This window comes from Zonotrichia albicollis, chromosome 5 (assembly GCF_047830755.1).
Source record: "Zonotrichia albicollis isolate bZonAlb1 chromosome 5, bZonAlb1.hap1, whole genome shotgun sequence".
Classification (NCBI taxonomy): Eukaryota; Metazoa; Chordata; class Aves; order Passeriformes; family Passerellidae; genus Zonotrichia; species Zonotrichia albicollis.
Genome location: NC_133823.1, coordinates 68,399,184 through 68,417,575, shown reverse-complemented (window position 1 = coordinate 68,417,575; position 18,392 = coordinate 68,399,184). Strand labels below are relative to the sequence as shown.

Sequence of the window (18,392 nt, the reverse complement as noted above, 5' to 3'; positions counted from 1 at the left end):
TCTTGATGGACAAAATTAGATAATAAGCCCACCAGCGTTTAGTAAAAAAGTTTATCTTATTCCTGAGATTTCTTGATGAGCTTAATATAACAACACTTCATGTTTTAAATTTTTAAAGCTAAAACAATTTTAAATGTATTTCTAAAAATTGCAGTAGCTGTTGTAAAGTCACTACAGGGTTTCAGAGGTAACACAGACACACAAATATTCCTGTTTGAATTTAACTCATCTTGTGCTACTCACAAAAAAGAACTGAGCTGCTAAAACACCTTTTGTAATAAAAATCCAAGACATGCTAATGCTTTGCAGCATAAGACAACATTTCTCCAAACTGATATGTTGGCAGTGACGCATAATTGATGTTGTGCTAAAACCAATCAGTTGGCTTTATTATTCAAATAGCTAAGTGTTGATAAATTATACAATTATAAAGTGCATTCAAAGCCTGTGTTAGATTAAATGGGTGGCTGTATATCTGCTATAAAAGATAAATCACAATACACTATTAATTGAATAAGTGAAATACAGAATTGCCAAACTTTCTTTGTCTCCAATTGTTGAACAGCCTATTTTATTTCTTCATTCCTAACCCCTCTACTTGCAACAAGGATGTTTTAACAGCTATTCTAAATTTTTTTTCTACCACTAAAGCTGAGTAAAACCCTCAAATTCCTCATTAGAAAATGGTGGTTTATGTCCACTGTGAAGCTTTTCACAGGGAATTCCCTGTTTTTTGCTAAAGCTGGCCTTGCAAATCCCTCAAAACCTGGAATTTTGCCTCTTTTAGTCAAGCTGCTTACCATTAACAGTTTCATAAACATCTCTGTAAACAGTGGGAACTTGCAGTGACTGTTAATGATTGAATAACTTAATTCAAGTGCCATAACTATTAAAAAAAAAAACAAAAAAACCCACCACATCTGAAACTGTGGCACCATGGTCACTTTGAATCTTGCCCACTGACTTTTACTCTTGTGATGGGCAGTTGCACTTTCAGATGTGCAGTGTTCTTTATACTAATCCTCAGTGCAGTGCTTCACTGTTTGAATTATTCTCATATTTTTATTGTCAGCTGACTAAAATGGAGGCCCTCCTCACACTGATATTAATTTTCCTTTTCTATTTGCTTTTATCTTTCAGTTATGTCATATAGTCTCCGTTAGTAAAATGATGCCTCCTTTTGTCCTGTTCTTTGCAAGCTGTCAGGGGCTTTCTTTCCAATTCATATTGCTAATAAACTGTATGCAACTGTAGCTTAGACTGAAGGAGAAAACTGATCACTTGATGTAGGCTTGTAAAGACCACTGTATCATTTTATCTTCCACGAAAGTCCCACAGTCACTCAATAAATAGGATTTAACTATAAAACATGACCACAGGGTCTGTCCAAGATGCTTTCTTGAGATAAAATCCTCATTAGGTTAATGTAAGATCACTGGCTGTAGCCTACATTTTATTTTATATAATGAGTTCCTTTTTATACAATAAACCTTATGAAAGGAGGAATTATTGGCTGATAGGGGTAGAGATGGATGAATATAATAACGCTTCTGCTGGAGGGATTTATGATGTATATTTAGCATCACAGACAAGGTACTAAATCACTGCCACAGCCAATGTGAAAGATACATTAGTTGCCATTTGTTTTTACCAGCTTCTCCAAGTCCTTTTCAGATGTCATTCTAGAGATTTCTAAATCAGTCTCACTTTGTGTTATTAAAAAGTTTATTATACATTCTAATGCTACTCTAAAACACTGCAAATTGTTTCACTTTCATTGTTTTTGATACCATTAATATCTGCTCCCTCTTCTGGGATATTTATACCAGACAGAAAAGCCCTAGTGCCAGTGTGATGAAAACAACACACTAATTGGATAGGCAGATAAAATGTTTGTGAGAAATGTAACAGGGATAAATTCCCCCCAGTTTCCTGGGATTTACATGTAAACTGACAGTTTTTTCTCTGATCAGATGCTGCTGTTAATACTAAAACAAAAAAAGAAATTGTTAGTTTGGAAAGGGCTTAGAAGGGCAGAATATTGTAGTACATGAGCTATGGACATAGTGCTGGCTATGGCAATGTCTGTAATCAGAAGAATGCCATGCAATTGGATTTTTGTGTGGAAACTTCATAGGAGCATCTGTGGCCACACTTGTTGAGACCAGTGTTTGATCACAAAGAGAGATTTCACAGAACTCCTCATAGTATCTTTATGCTGTTCAGATTCATGCATTCATGATCAGATGAAAAAAAAAAAAAAAAGAAATAAGGCTTTTTAAAAACAGAGAAGACTGGGAGCCTTAAAAACTCAAAGAATGAAAACTATTACATTTAGTGAACACTCCCAGCTCCCATTTTTCAGTTTCTGCCCCTCTAGTAACAAAATAAAGTACACCAAAATGCTCCCTTGGTCGAGGGTGTATCCATCCAATGCAACTTTTGTAGCTTGGAAAAGAAAGACTTAAAAATCAATTTAGAGTGTTTTGTTGTAATGTATGGCAATGTTTTCCAGGTATCTCAGAGAGGCTGACATATCAGAAATGGCTTCGTTCAAGAGGGAAGACACATTCTATGGGAAGAGGGTCTGCACTGGAGTGAAAGATGAAAACCCAAGACTGAAACCCAATAAATGAAAATTTCTCTTGTAGCTCTCAGAGGGAAAAATATAGAGCACCATCACTGCCAGGTTCGTGTTCTTTTAAATAATATTTTGCTCGATCTTGTTCGGTTCACATGGGATGTATTTTGCTGAGGTACTATGACTGGTTAATAATAGACAATTTTGCCTATTTGTGTGTAAAGTTCTTTACTAGCTTGTCCAAACATGTTTTTCCTTTTTTTTCCTTTAATTCTATCACTTTAAGAGTTATTGAGATATAATTGATTGCTAGGATTAAGCCATACCCAAGTGACTTTCATGTATTTGTTATTCATGGTGTTTTTCTCATTTTAAATTAACCTTGGATGAACAAGAGCGTGTGTTTATTTGCAAAGAGAAATATTTGAAATGTCTGGCAAAGTTTTATAACACACAAGAAACTTGTCACTATGGTGGAGAAAGCTGAGGACATCAGTTATTGCCAAAGCAGTTTTATTTCATCTCTTTCACTGTCACCTAGTCAAAAATGTTGCAGTTCTGAAATGTGGATTTGTTCCACAGCTGCTGATGGTTTTCCTCTGGCAGAAGCAGTCTATGAAGCAACGTCTTTGTGGCTTAAACATGTAGATTAATCTGAAACTTAGTGTAACACAGCTACTAGTCTTCTGAATTCCCTGAGAAGAAAATGGCAAGCATCTTTTTCATTTTTTTTTCCCTGTTGTTCAGCACTTGGAATACAACCTGTCCCACACCATTTATTGGGAAATCCCCACAGAAAAGGCTCAACAAGCATGTCTGTTGTCAGTCATGAGGAATCCTGATGAGAATTGTCCAAGTGTAAAGACAAAACGAAGGAGGGAAGATGTAAGTCAGTCTTTAGGTCTGAAACCATGGTTTTTGTGGTTAATTTTATGTTTTGAAAAATAGGCACAGACATGGTGATGGGTGCTTTGTGCACATTTGCAGTATCACCATTGACAGCTTCTTTTTTATGGGAGCAATGCCCTCTGAGGACCAAATACCTCTTTGTCTAGATTGCCTGAGGACTGAAACATCTAAGATAAGAAAGATAGCAGGAATTAAATCATTCCAAGTCCCCATTAACTCTAATGACCATAAAGCACAAATAATGCACACTCAAACTAATCATTATTTATAATGATTTCTGAAACTACATTATAAAGTCTGAAGTCAACTCAGATTAAAATCAATTCTATGTCACATCAGTAGTGATGTGTCTTCTGGAGCCAGTATGGAAAACAGAAAATGGTTATTAAAGACTACATTCATTAAAACCTGTGAATTCATGTTTCTAAAAGCATCTTTTTAAAAAAATAGCTTATATAGATTCATAGAAAATGCTGAGTTGCAAGGATCATAGAGTCCAACTCCTGGCTCTGTGCAGGATGCCCCAGAACACCATATGGACAATTCCTAGAGTATTGTCCAAATGGCTCTTGAGCTCTGCTGGGCTTTGTGCTGTGACCACTGCCCTGGGAAGCTGTTCCAGTGGAGAACCTTTTCCTGATATCCAGACTAAACATCCCCTGACTCAGCTTCATGGCTTTCCTTCAAATCCTGCCCCTGGCCATGAGAGTGAGGAGATCAGTGCCTGTCCCTCCACCTTCCCATCATGAGGGTGCTGTAACTGCAACGAGGCCTCCTCTCAGTCTCCTCTTCTCCAGGCTGAACACAAATCTCAGCCACTCCTCCTGAGGTTTTCCCTCCAGATCCTTCACCATGTTCATTTTCCTCCTCTGGATGTCCTCTATCAACCTAATATCCTTTTAATAATTCCAAAACTGCACACAGTCCTCAAGGTGAGGCTGCACTAGTAGAGCAGGACCATAACTTTTTTCTCTTTTTTCAGTTTTAAGTGTCATTGTCAATGTTTTTGTGTATATATATATCACCTATATGTTACAAAGAAAATGCCAAGATTGTAATTTTACTACTTTTGGTAGTTTGAAATAGTTTGGTTTTTAGTTAAGGTAAAGAAAGAACATCAGATGCAAAAGTAATTCTTTCTTAGAGAACATTACAGCTTCCTGTGTGATTGGCAGAGCCAATTACTGGCTGGCTTTAAAAAATTGATATGGCAAGTAACCAATTAGAAAAAAACTCTACAAATCATTATATTTAAGAGAAGAAAGAACTGCTAAAACCTCTCTTGCTTCCTGTTTTCTTCAGAGGAGAGGAGCTTCTCCCGAATCAGAGAAAAGGAAAAATGAAGAGAACAACATGGAGACACTGAGGTCAGTGAAGGAGTCAAATCTGAGGTGGAAGGAGATCTTTAACCGTGCCCTGAAATTCTGTGGTAAGGCTGTGGCGAAGAGAAGATTGAGCCATCAGGTTCTTTTTTCCCCTGTAACTCATGGAATGCAGTGCTCTAACCCTGCCATTAACAGAGGCACCAGTGCTGAAACAAGCACACCTTGAAGTAGCTGCGATTCAATGGAAATGTTGAGTAGAAAGATAGAGATGAGAGAGATGAAACATTTTGCCTCAGGAATAGAAGAGGAAAACCAGAGATAAATGAAGAGAACTTTTGTTTCTATGCTAGAACAGCTCATCCTTAAAATTGCTCGATCGAGCAATTAAAATCAAGCAATTTAAAGGATGAGTTGAGATGACCCATGTTTGGTAGTTGTGGAAAAACTACCAAACTGTGGGAGGGATTTAATGATTGCAGATTTCCAGGCAGCTGCCATTCATTAAAATTAAAACCATGAGAGAAGGGTTTCCTGTGGAAAAATCTCCATGGCATGGCAGGAGAGACTCCTCTCCCTAGGTGGTTTGAAGAAAGATTATTTTAGAAGTGGTAAGCTGACTGAAAAGACCAGATTCTGTGTCTTTAGATTGTCAATGGGAAAAAAAGGAGGAGAAATGTTCTAACAGTTAGTTTTGATTCTTATTATTCTTCTCTTAGTTCTTTTCATGAAACTTTATTTATACCCTTTAAAGTTTAGAGCTTACTTTTGCCCTTCTCCTAATCCTTATCTCACAGCTGGAAATGAATAAATAAATTTAGTGGGTGCACTGGCTTTTGGCCAGCTCTCAACCTACCACATGCTTGTATAGTTGTACAAAATTAACAGATTTTACAAATGGATTCCAGTTTCTTAATTGCTGAGGAATCCTATTTGCTTCTACTTTTGAAAGGAGAATGTATTTATTTTTCCCATGCTGTATATATACCCAAATGTGGCAAGAAAACCCAAAACATATTTCTGGCACTGTGAGTATGGAAAATTAACACCGAACTTAACAACTTTGGATAATTGTGTTTGTTGAGGCTTTGGCATATGTTGCATTTGCTATTAAAAAAAATCTGTTGTCGACAACCACTCCATTTACAGTTTAATGTTAAGTATGACTTTAGACAATGAAAGCTGTATGAACATTTTTGCATGTAGATTGGCACGCTTAAAGTTGTTATAAGTAGAGAAATCAAACAATATTGAAATTAGCTTAAACATTTCATAATTATTACTATAAAGAAATTGCACATTCTCCTTAAAAAACCCATTTGGAGTCTGACAGAAGTGCAGGGAATGGATTTTTAAAAAAAGGGTGAAAAAAGAACATTAAAAAAAAGCAAAAGGAGTCACACAGTAGTCAGATAAGATTTTTCATCTGTGGACTTTCACTGCACTTTTCTTCAACTCAATTGGAAGTGATTCAGTGAGTGAAGCTGCTAGGAATGAAGTGGGTGTTTCCAAATGTCAGTCAACAGAAAAATGATAAAAATGCTGCAGAACCCAATGTTGGTTTTCAGAGCTAGGAAATGAAATGGCAGTGTGCTTTGTATTCAAATCAGCTCTGTCTTCTCTAGTATTTTAAATTCTTGCAAATTTTTAAGAAGTTCAGCATGAACAAAATGGTGAAATGCACAGTAGGTCAGTGTTTTGTTCTATGAAATCCTGTAACTTCAAGAAAATAGTGAAATGTCTTTTATACAGACTCCACTGTGAGTATCTTGCTGTGCATCTGATACCATAGCACTGTCATTTGCTCCTCTCTCAAAAATTTTTTTCTAAACTTTCATACTTCTAAACTCAGTTTTTATGTGAACCCATAAGAAAAAAATGCCAGGTAAAAAAACTTGATTATAAAGGATATTATTATTATTATTATTATTAGTAGTAGTAGTAGTAGTAGTAGTAGTAGTATGGAAAACAATCTGGAAACTTTTCACATAAGTGAACATAATGGCACTTAGTTGTTAAGTGACCACAATAAATAATCTCTTTTAATATTGCAAAAAGGAAGGGATGATTTGTGATTTTCTCATGAATTAGTGAGTAGTAGTTTCATGGCTGATGATGTTTCTTTTGCCCACTCTACTCAGCTTCTCCTCTGAAGGCCTCTTTCTGCACTGGCACACATGGCCAGCAATCTGTTTTATCTGATAAAAAGGTCCAGAATCAGGGAAGAACAAAATTTCATATGAGAAGCTCATTTAGTTTTGCCTAACCTTTGTCTTATTTCTCTTCCTTCAGGAATAGCCATGGTAGCATTCCTATTTCGTCTATGAGCAGCCATATTTGAAAATCTGTAAAAATTCCTCATTTGTCATCAGTTTATATTGATACATAGCATTTTAGATATTCCTTATGCCTTAAAAAATTCCTATAGCCACCTGAAAAACATGAAAAATTATGCCAAAATGCAGTAAGGGCTCCCAAGTCAAACCTCTTGGCAGAGCTGTAATTTGCCGTCATTGTAGCTCCAACTGCATGGCTAAAAAGTGGAGGTGAAGAGAGGATTAGCTGGATAAAATGTTTGTGAATTTAGAGATCTCAGTTCAGATAAACTGAGTTCTTTTTAGGCTGATTGAGTTACACACTTGCATTTGGGATTGGCTCCACATGTATAAATATGATAAATGTATTGTCTTTGGGATGCTCCACATGTATAAATACAATAAGTGCATTGTATTTGAGATGCTCCACATGTATAAATACATGCTTAAATATTAATGAGATCATGTGAAAGACCATAGAGTATTCTGATGCTAAAATGGCGAAGTGAAATTGAAAATTAAGAAAGTAAATTTATCCTGGTTGACAAAAATTATTTGTAGGCTTGTACCTTCTGGTTCAATGGCGTTTCAAGAGTGACTCCCAAGCCAAAATTTTTTTAGTGGTTTCCAAGAAAATCTTCATTCAGGTAGGGTTAATTGATATCAAACGGTGGTGTATTAATTAAGGAAAATGTGTGGCTGGCCTGTACTAACCAGACTAAAGAAGTACTTTATAAAACTGTGTGGCTGTGCTTCCATCACACCTTCCACACAGCTGGAAGGTGGGAGAGGATGCCCAGAGGTCCCAGATTTGCCTAGAGCTGCAAACACCAGGATAGCAAGTTTTTTTGTACACCTGTGTGCAAAAGATCTATCCTGCATCATCCAGAGACAGTGGAAAAGAGTAACTGACCTTCTGTAAGAGGCCATCTCTTTAAAACTCTTCCTTGGGTCAAATTCCACATAGCTTTCAAACCCCTGGTGTGAATTTTGCTAATTTATGGTGGGACACTGAAAAAAGTCATACCTGCAGCTCATTCAGCCTTGGTTTTGGTAGTCTATCAATAATGGCATGGGGTCTGAACACCTTTAAAAACTTTTTAAAATTGTGTCAGTAGCCACAATGTTCAAAAAAATGAAACTGGGAACTCAAGGTCTCCAAAGTTAGGAAATGACATGATTTCAGTGAAACCTGAATTTTAACAATTTAAACTCTGTGCAGAGACTGTTTAAGGTCTGAGACTTTCAGATTCTCCCTACAGTTGTGACAACAATGATTTCCAGAAATCTACATTCTTCTCTGTATCAGAGGGTGGTGACGGAGGCTTTCAAGGGACTTGCAGCGATAATTTAAAATATATTTTATATTTTTTTCTTTCGTTTTATTGCAGACCTGCTTGAAAAAGGACACCTGCTCCACCTTGTCAGTAGATACCAGTAAAGTTCTTCCTCTCATGTACAGTCATGACTGAGGAGCAAAAATGGTACAAATTGTTCATTTAAAGGATAAAATATACCTGAAAACATAAACTGACAGCATCAGTTCTCCTGTTTCCTGGATTATCAATCTTTGATTTAGCAACTTAACAAAGATAATTTTTGAGAAGTCTATTTGACACAGTTCTTTATGGTAAAGTTTTTAGATGAAAAAAAACAGTTACCAATGCGTCTGTTTTAGCTCATATTGTGAAAAAAAAGATGTGGGCTCTGTTTGCAGCCTTGACATGATATCTGTGTAAACACTTGCCTGGATCAATAAGGCTGTCTTTGATTTTTGGTCTAAAAAAGGAATACTGCTATGTGATCTTACTTTCTGAATGTTGTAGGTTTTTCAAAAATATCTCCAGATACTGAGGTGTGACATGGTTAATTTGAAGAAATTAAGGAATCAAATAGAATCATCTATTTCAAAGATTCCCTGGGAGGCTTATTTTGGTTAATTCCCTCTTTCTTTTTCAACTGCTGTGCCCTGTGAAGTCATTGAGTAGATCTGTGGTTTTCTTTCGGAGAGGAGAAAAATGGCCAAATGAGATTAAATTAATGGGTTTGCCTTTATTCAGCTGCAGCCCTTTCAAGAGACTTGATTGATGTTTTGCTATTTTCACATTTTGTTACATTCCTTGCCATTTGAATGAATTGTCAACATTATAATGTCTTGAATACTGTGTAAATTATATCATAAGTACTCCCACTTTGTTTACACACTGAATTGTGATTGATCTATCCATTTTATATTTCTTTAATTTATAACTCTCCTAATTGCTAAGTATAATGGGACCAATCAAATCCCAAATTATTTAAAGCAAAGCAGTGATTTAATCTGTTGTCTTTCATAGATGGCATGAGGTACTAAACCCCAGCCCTGTTTCAATTGACTCTGAGAATACAGATGACTTAATATAATGTGAAGATGGGGGTTTTTTTTGCCAGTTTTGTTTTGGTTTTTAACAGGCCTGGTTTAAATACATTCCTCCTCACTTAGGTGACACTACCCCTTAGCTGTGCACTGTTCTGTTTCTCTATTCCCAGGAAAAATATAAATGAATATAAATTAAATAAAATAAAAATGTTATAGATGAAAAGTGAGTGTGGAGGAGCCCTCATGACCACAGTTGATGGAGGAATTGTTACTGAGGCAAAAAGGGAGGCAATGGGAGCTGGCAGTGTCAGTGATGTATACTGAAGGTGGATTGTGTAGAGAGAAAAGAGGAACAAGGAAAACCCAGGGAAGAAGAAAAGGAAGAGACTGTGAGTGGAAGAAAGAGAAAATTTTCCATTCTTTTCAACTTTGAGACTAATCCTGCTTACATGCTTTCTCTTCTTAGCAGTCAGTTTTACTTCTTGTTCTTCCCCTTCCCCTTTGCCCTTCGGAGGCAGGGGAAGAAAAAAGAAGGGAAAAAAAAAGAATAGATGGAAAAGCAAGAGTGAATTTTCCTCATGGGCTCCCTGACTGTGAGATTGCTTCTCCTTTCAGGTGTTCTAGTGTGCTCAGTGTTGTTCTGGAATTGCACTTTTTATCTTGTCAGTGGCTGTGATGAGATAAAACTGGGAAAGGGTGTGACACACATGGCTGGTTTGAATTCTCTCTGAAACTCGTCGTGTTTCTTAGATGAACAAATATATTATGTGCAAGTTGGAGTATATCACAGGGAAAAAATTGCCAGACAGAGCTCAGTGTGCACAGAAACTTGTTTCATCCTTAAACCAGACCAGCGTTAGAGATTGTTTGGGAACACCAAGAATGAAATATTTCTAAATGTGTGACCTGGATTTTTTATGACCAGAACAATAATTTTTTTGTTCTTGAGCATTCTCATTCTCTTTTGGGTAAATCTTGTGCAGGCTCTTGAGTGAAGGTTTTTTTATCAGTGGAGAGCAGGCTGAAAATGTTAGTGAATCTGAATAACATTAGGCTCAGCTGAAGTGAACAGCCTCAAAAGGTATTAGGCAATGGGAAAATCAGGCCTGAAATACTAAATGAAGTGTGCCTCTTCAGTCTTCAAGAAAACCTCTGTCTCAACAGTAAAGTTTGAAACCTAGGACAAGAGAAAAGACACCATTTTATTTTATAATGGTTTAATATTCTAGAATTATCAAGAAGATTGTAGGCATCTAATTTTTACTGTATTTTTAGAAAATGAAACAACAACATGAACAAGTCAGGGATAATTATTTTCCAATATGTTTCTGTTTCCATTGTTTTCAGCCTGTGGATCTGCGTTGGCTCACACTGTTGGCTCTGCCCCTCTTTAGCAGTCAGGTAGTTGATTTTTATTTTTTTCCCCTACATCTTTGATTACCCTGCCACAAAAATGAAAGGAGCCTCATCAGATTTTATTTTAAGTCTGGGAACTTTTCCTACCTCTTGATCCTGAATGAATATTTAAGCAACTCATAATGCAACAATTGTTATTCTGAGGGAAAATACAAAGCAATTCTCTGCTGAACATCTCTGTAGCCTGATGGAAAGGTAATGGCACTGCTGCAGACTAGAATAAAATCAAATCCTAATTGTTTTGGTGAATTAGACTTCCTAGCAAGCCATACTTTAATCTCTGCATAAATTAGAGGCCTTTACTCTGTTCAAATTCCTGTGGGGCTGCTGCCTTTGGTTTCTGTCTGCTTCACTCAGCTCAGCTCGCGAGCGCTTCTGAACAATGAAAGTCGTGATGTTTCCACTAAAGAAATCAGAGTTGCTGAGAAGAAATGTGTCGAGCTGCTGATAAAATTCAGTCTGGATGAGTTGCAGCAGTGAGCCTGAGGTTTGGCAGGTTCCTCAAACTCTCCAAGGTGTGTTGGTGAATAAGCCAAGGCCCAGGGCCCAGAGCACCCAAAGCCAGAGCAAACCGAATCTCCAGTTACTCCAAATGCAGGTCCTGGGGCTCGTGGCTGATGAAGAAGAAGGGTACACCAATGACTGCAAGCTTTTGGGAAGAAGTTGAGCACGCAAATGACCAAAAAAAAAGTTTTAACATCAGTTATTTCTTTGGGAAAGTGAGCTAGGTGATGGGAAAATATATATTGAAGAAGTTACAATCTCAGCTTGGTTTTGGTTAAGCATGTCCTTCTTTTCCCATTTTTTTTCTGTTCCTAAATATACCATATAAAAACATTCTCTACAGTGAGGCTGCTAAATAGTCTAGCAGACTTTGACAAATAAACTTAAGTTTATTTAACTTAGTAAATAGACTTTACTGAGGGTCTAATTTTCTCAATAGAGCACTACTGGTTTGATTTCTTCTTCATGCAAGGAATATGAGGAAGGTTATGATATTGCCAAAAGAGAGTTCACAATTGCCATCAATATCAAACCAATGGAATATATTGTAACAAAAAAAGAAAAAATCCAAATTCTCGTGGAGTTGGGTAGCTGAAACAGGTAGGTTCAGGCTATAAGAATAATGTACATCAGTCTGAGATGCAGACTGTTAATTGGTTAATTTGCTTAGTCACTCTAAAAGGTGCAGAGACATAAGTATATTAATAAAAAAAAAGAAAAAATATTTTTTAAAAACTATTTCTAACCACCTTTTTGACAAAGCCCTTGGATACACATATAGGCACCCTGGAGTTAACACAAATCCTGCCATTTATTAGTCCACTTGGGTGACCTTGAAATGACCCTATCACCCCAACTCAAATCAGCTGTGTTCCTGGAGAGTGGCAGGAAAATGCATCTGCAAGAAGAAAAAACATAAGAAAAATGTTATTTTCTGGGGAGCCTGAGTTATAAGATTAGATTATGGCTGTCAGAATCAAGGGCACACAGGCATGGCACATGATGATTATGATTTATGGGAGCCTTAAAGAGGAAGAAGTAAATATATATTCTAAAAGTTCTGTTTTGCTGTGATTAATCCAAACACCTTCCTTGGGTTTGTGATGACAGAGGAAGGCAATGTTGACAAGAACTTTTCCTTTTTTCCTCACCAATAGTTTCAGTGACTTCTGATGTACAAATCCAGATTTAGAAAATGAATCTTTTGTAGCCTTTCATTGTAAAGGATGAAAGCTAGTAGGTACAATTTGCAATAAATTTGAGGTCAAATGTGACACTAGATAGACATCTGCTACAAATAAACAAAGTCATAGTGCACTACATGAAGATACTATTAGCAGGACACAAAATCAAAAGAACAGTCTGCCAAAAAAAAAAAAAAAAGAGAAAAAAGAAAAAAATTCTTCCTTTCAGCTCTTTTTAACAGTTATTGTCCTTGTTTTGAAGCCTGCAGCAAAGTGATATCTTCAGCTGGAGGTCTATGCTGGTTTTAAATTTATAGCTTAGTGCATCATAGATCTAGTCAGATATTTGTAGCAAATTAAAAACTGCATCATACTTTTCCCTCTAATGAGCTCTATGTGATTTCTTGATACCTTTTTCTCATCTGGTTGTCTGAAAGTATTTCTTCCAAAATTTAGCTATTTTAAAACACTAAATACATTTTCTAGTACTATTGAATCTTTCCTTTCTTGGTGTTATAAAAAATAAAGAAGAAATGCAGTTATAAGAAACATGAATCCACATAGCCAAATATCTGTCTCCATCTTGGCCATCCTATAAATGTCATACAACCTACTTAGGAATGGGATTGATAAAGACACAGTTCAGATTTTTGTTACATCAAAATTGTAAGAGCTAAATGCTTTGTATGGTTTTTATTAAGTATACATGCAGACATTGCTAGTAATTCTTAAAAATATTGCCATTGGGACGTGGGGCTTTTTGAACATCCAGTTTTGGCTTTAAAACTTTAAACCAACCAAACAAATCTTAAACATCAGCATCTTAAACAAGAGAGATGAAGGGGTATTTCACTGAATTTGTTTTGTTTCCAGAGGGTGAACTTCTAGTTAGACAGTAGAGCTTACAAAGAACATCAATCAGAGTAAAATAGAAACCAGTTAATGGAAACATCTCAAAGGAAAAAATGATGGGAAAGGCTGGACACTCCTCACCCCATCCATGTCCAAAAACCCCCTTAGATTATAGAATGGATCATAAGCATACATTATATTTGTATCCGTTATTATGGATACAAAATATGGAAGGTTATTTTTCATAGTGGTTTAAGAGGTTCAGCGTTTGTACATTGTCTCTTAAATGTCACCAAAATTAATTCCAACTGTCCGGAATGGCTGCAGCTATAATAAGGGATTGAGGAACTCTAATTACTGCACTGCAGAATGTTAAGAAAAATGCGAACTATAAAATAGCCTCACAAACATTTTTACTTCTGAAAAAATATTTTTGTACTGTTTTTTTTTTTTATAATATTTAAAATAAAAACATACCAATAAGTGTCACAAAAATGTGTATTGGAAGAATAGTAATGAACAGAAGTTATGAATAAAGTTCTAGAATTGCTAGAAAACTATCAGTGGAAAGGTTTGCTTTGTAGGTATCAATCAGTGAAACTTCACAATACTTTTATAAAAACAAGAAATGATAATTTATTTTTTTTAACTTTGTCTAATTGGTTAGTATAACGTAAATTTGATGGAGCCGTTGATAATACTTGGAAGATAATGAGAGGCCTATGTAAGTAAGAGTAAGCTAGTAAGAGTTTGATTTTGTTTGTAAAACTCATTTAGATACTAACTCCTAAAATGAAACCTCACTTCTCTTAAGACAAATATTTCCTTAGATCTCATGTGCATCTTTACAATTAAACCAAACTTCATGAGTAGTGTAGGTTAAGGTTGAAAAGTGTATTTTAAGTTATGAGGTGAAGAGAAAGGACTCTTTGTGGCACAGTGCCTCTCCAGACAAACACTCCAGCTATTAAAAGATGCCTGTAAGCAGTGTTGTAGAAGACTTTTGTATTTCACAATAAATGTACAGCTGAATTCACAGCGTGCTAGAATCCATGAAGAACAAGCAAAGGGTAAAGGTTGTGGTTTTCTTTGTGTTCCTTCAGGAGAGAAATAGTACAGCTATTCAGTGAACATGAAATGGGCTTCCACACCTGTTCAGGTTTCAGAAATCAGCATAAGCATTTCTTTTAAATGAAAAAACAGAAATTAGTTTTGGGTGAAAACCCAGTACTAATAAATATAGAAACCTAATCTTATAGTTATGCAAGAATTATTATTCCACATTTGTGTCAGAATATTTGGAGCAGACCAGTTGTACTTAATTACACAAATTTTAGAAAATGACACACCAAATTAGAAGGAATGCTGGGTGGACAGTGAACATGATTAGTTTTAGAATACATGAACTGTATTCTACTCATCAAATTGTACTAGATTTTGTTTTCTAGTACAAAAACACTAGAACTTAAAAGGAACACAAGAGTTAAACAAAATGTAAAGGTCTTCTTTGTCTGCGGATGCACAATGCCTGAGAGAAGTACAACCTGGTAGATAATTCCAGTTAAGAGACTGAGCTAAAGGAGGGGTGGAAGAATGCTTTGGATTCACAGCACAAGAGCTCTTGTGAGACACCTCTATCCTTGTCTGCATTAGAGTTTGGAGCCAATTTTGGGTGTGTTATTTCTCTTTGGGGATGTGGTGGGTTCAGAGAACTCCAAGGGTGATAAAATGGTCATTTCCTAGAGATGGTGAGAGAAGCATGTTAAGTTTGGTCAAGATTTCACAGGAGGTAGGAAAAGAAGCAAAGCAGGTGGTGCCCCATCGGGGAAAAAAAAAGGGAAATTAAGACAGTGCTTCTTTATCAAAAATTGAAAGGATCAGAAAGGAAAAGGTAAGAAAAAGGCGTGGGCACTGCAAGGTAGTGAGGAAATAGTGTTGATGCCTCAAATTATACAGATAAAGCCAGTAAAAAATTATTTGGTTCATTTTACTAAGCTGGTCAGGAGAAGCAAAGGCCTGTGCTGGCTCTCTGATTTGAATTAAGAAATATCATCTGTTCTTGGCTCCATCAGCATCGATGGGCAGCTCAAGGATGAAGCTCTGAGTAACTCTATTATCCTCAGATGTGCATTGGGAAGGTGTGTGAGGGTAAATAATAAAGCCTAGCATCTAGTTCTAGTAGGCAAGACTAATGTACTTCAGGATTTAATAGAAGCTGGGGTATTGATTGATCCCAGGTATGTGGAACTCCTGGCTGATAACCATTAAGATGAAATAAACCATAATATCACCCAGTAATTTTTAATGATATGGAACAAAGCCAATGAAGCAAACCTTATCTGAAGATGAGAAAAAAAAAAATCAATAGAGCAGCTTGATCAGGTGGGTTTGAGCTACTTGAGTGCACAGTCAGTTGCAGTCTAAATGCCATAAAGATCTTAACACCTATCCAGAGATGAAAATGATATCTTTATTGCTAATCCATAGGGATTTAATTTAATTTATTATTTTCTTCATGATAAGTTATGTATTACTTGAATTTTCATGAATCTATTTGGATTATGCATATGTATTATTTTTATGAGATTGGGTCTGATGGTATAAAAATTCCAATGACAGTTTGGTCTAGGATATTTGGATACTGATATTATTGTGTAGGGTCACAGGTGGAGTCTCTACATGTCTGCCACCACCCTAAAAATCAGGTGTTGCTAAAGTACAGCTAGAAATTGGTTTTTTTCCTGTGGCATTTGACAGATTTTGTACAATTCCATTAAAACATTTAAGAATCTTTGATCCTTTGACATTTTTTACCTTAATCAAACAAAGGATCAAAGATGCTTTCTTGCACAGGCTGTAATTTTCTAGCACTGCCAAAGCCTTTCATTTATGGCTTTGCTTTTCTGGGGTATTTTTTATCACATAATTGGAGTATTTAATTGATTAACACTAGGTTAATTTTATTTCATTCTTGACAATAAACTTTTTGGCAAATCAGTAATTTCTACCACATCTATGGATATGTGACTGCAAATACTTCTAGTCCTCTCTTTCCTTCAGATGATGTCCTCATATTGCCCATTATGCTTTTTTTTTCTTGAATACATGATCTACTTGCATATAATTGTAATAAATTTTTCCATTTAAAAAAAGTTTCAGGTATTGTGGTACTACTCATGGTTTTTAAAGAAAATATGTTAATGTGGTAACATGTAGAATTTTAGTAATATTTTCAGACTCATGCTGCTCAAATGAAACCCAGAGGACTTAAAGAGATCCAAAATATAGGATTAGATGACCTCTTTCTGATTATTTCTATTTGCTATAAAAATCCAACATGTAAAGTTTATCTTCATTTCTACTTTTTATTATATCCAAATGTTCTAAATTTAAAAAACTGCAAAAGGTTAAATTATTATTTAGTGTGTACTTTGTTAAAAAATCCAGAAAAAATGCACTTATTCTTGGCTCCTAATTAAATGATCTTGATTAAATGATCTGGATCTCACTAATATTAACAGCTTTATCTACAAGAGTTTAAGAATTTTAACTGAATTTTATTAGCTTCCTATAACAATCCTTCATGCAAAACTAATCCTGCTGCTTGACTATAACTGCAAGTTTTGTCAAAAACTGAACTGCAGGCTTTTTCTTCTTCTTAATGTGACAAACATTAGGCCATTCATGTTTATGGATTACTGAATTTTAAAGACAAATTACTTTTTGTCTTTTAAATTCCAAAACACAAAGTAAACCTTGAAGCAAAACTAACACCTTATCTTTGAAAATTTCACAGTGTGCATGCATTGAAAATTGTTATCTTCTCTTCAGGCTTCAAAATTTCAAGAATTTCCCTTGGGTAAACTTGAAAATGAATGGGCCCATACCATAAATGCTAAACATGTTAATTTGATAGCAATTTATGTATATGGCTTGTTTTGTTCTAGTATGACTACTTCCTTCAGTCTCTCATAATTAAATTGTCATGCATATTCACAAAGCTTAATGAATCAGCATGATTTGGGTTTTTTCCTTAATTTTTACAGCTTTTTCCTTAATTTTTACAGCTCGGTAAATTTGCTTAATATGCATTTTACCATTTGATAGATAATCCTTCCAAAATATCCTTCTAATGCTTTGGGCTTCATGGCTTTCTTTATTTAATTGCATGTGCAGAAGAATCCTACCTCTACTGAAGGAGGCTCCTTTCTAATAATATTTATGCAATTTTTTTCTATTTATATTGATCAGAGTCCTCTGAATTGTTCTTCACTTAAAACAGAAGGAAATTCAGTTGTTTTTTATGGTTTTCTGAAGAGCTCTGTGGTGTTATGGCCAGTTGATCTTCATCAGACTCAGGCTACCAGAGCAATAGCAAGACTTTTTGAATTGTTTTAGTGTGGCTTTCCTGTCTCAAATTTCTTGGAAAAAGAGCAGGGTAAAATAGAAAACTTCTGTGTCAGTCAATATATATGTTTTTACTCTTTGTCTCTAGCAACCTGTATAGAGAAAAAATATAGATCGCACTCTTTACCTCTGCTTTTATTCTAGATGTCCCCCTTTCTGCATCCACATTAATATTAAAAATTTATTTTCTTTGAGAATCAGCTCAGCAGTGTCCTGGGAGCCAGAAATGTCTCTTTTGGGTTGATTTTTCTACTCTTGATTCCACTACTATTTTTTTAATTTATCTTTTTTGTGCTCTCTCACAGTGTTTAACTCTGAAGTTGGGGAATCATTTCTGAACAGAACAAGAGACTTATGTACAGTTGAAACCCAAATTTTGAGTAAATTTTCATTTTAGGTAGGTTTAGCCCACTTTATTTCTAGCCAAAAGGGAATACGAAAGACACATAAATATTTAAGTGAATTCAGTCTCACTGTATAGAAAACAGATGTGAATTACTGAGACAAATTGCCTTTGTTTTAAACCCCTCTTGCAGAAAAATC

General features: G+C 35.6%; 1 long non-coding RNA gene across 1 annotated transcript; it reads left to right on the top strand.

Moving 5' to 3' along the window:
* Positions 1-2,521: 2,521 nt before the first annotated feature.
* LOC141729050 (uncharacterized) lies at positions 2,522-5,008 on the top strand. The gene is made up of 3 exons (XR_012580298.1): positions 2,522-2,689; positions 3,329-3,466; positions 4,793-5,008. It is a non-coding gene; the product is annotated as an uncharacterized LOC141729050 (long non-coding RNA).
* The last annotated feature ends 13,384 nt before the right edge of the window (positions 5,009-18,392 follow it).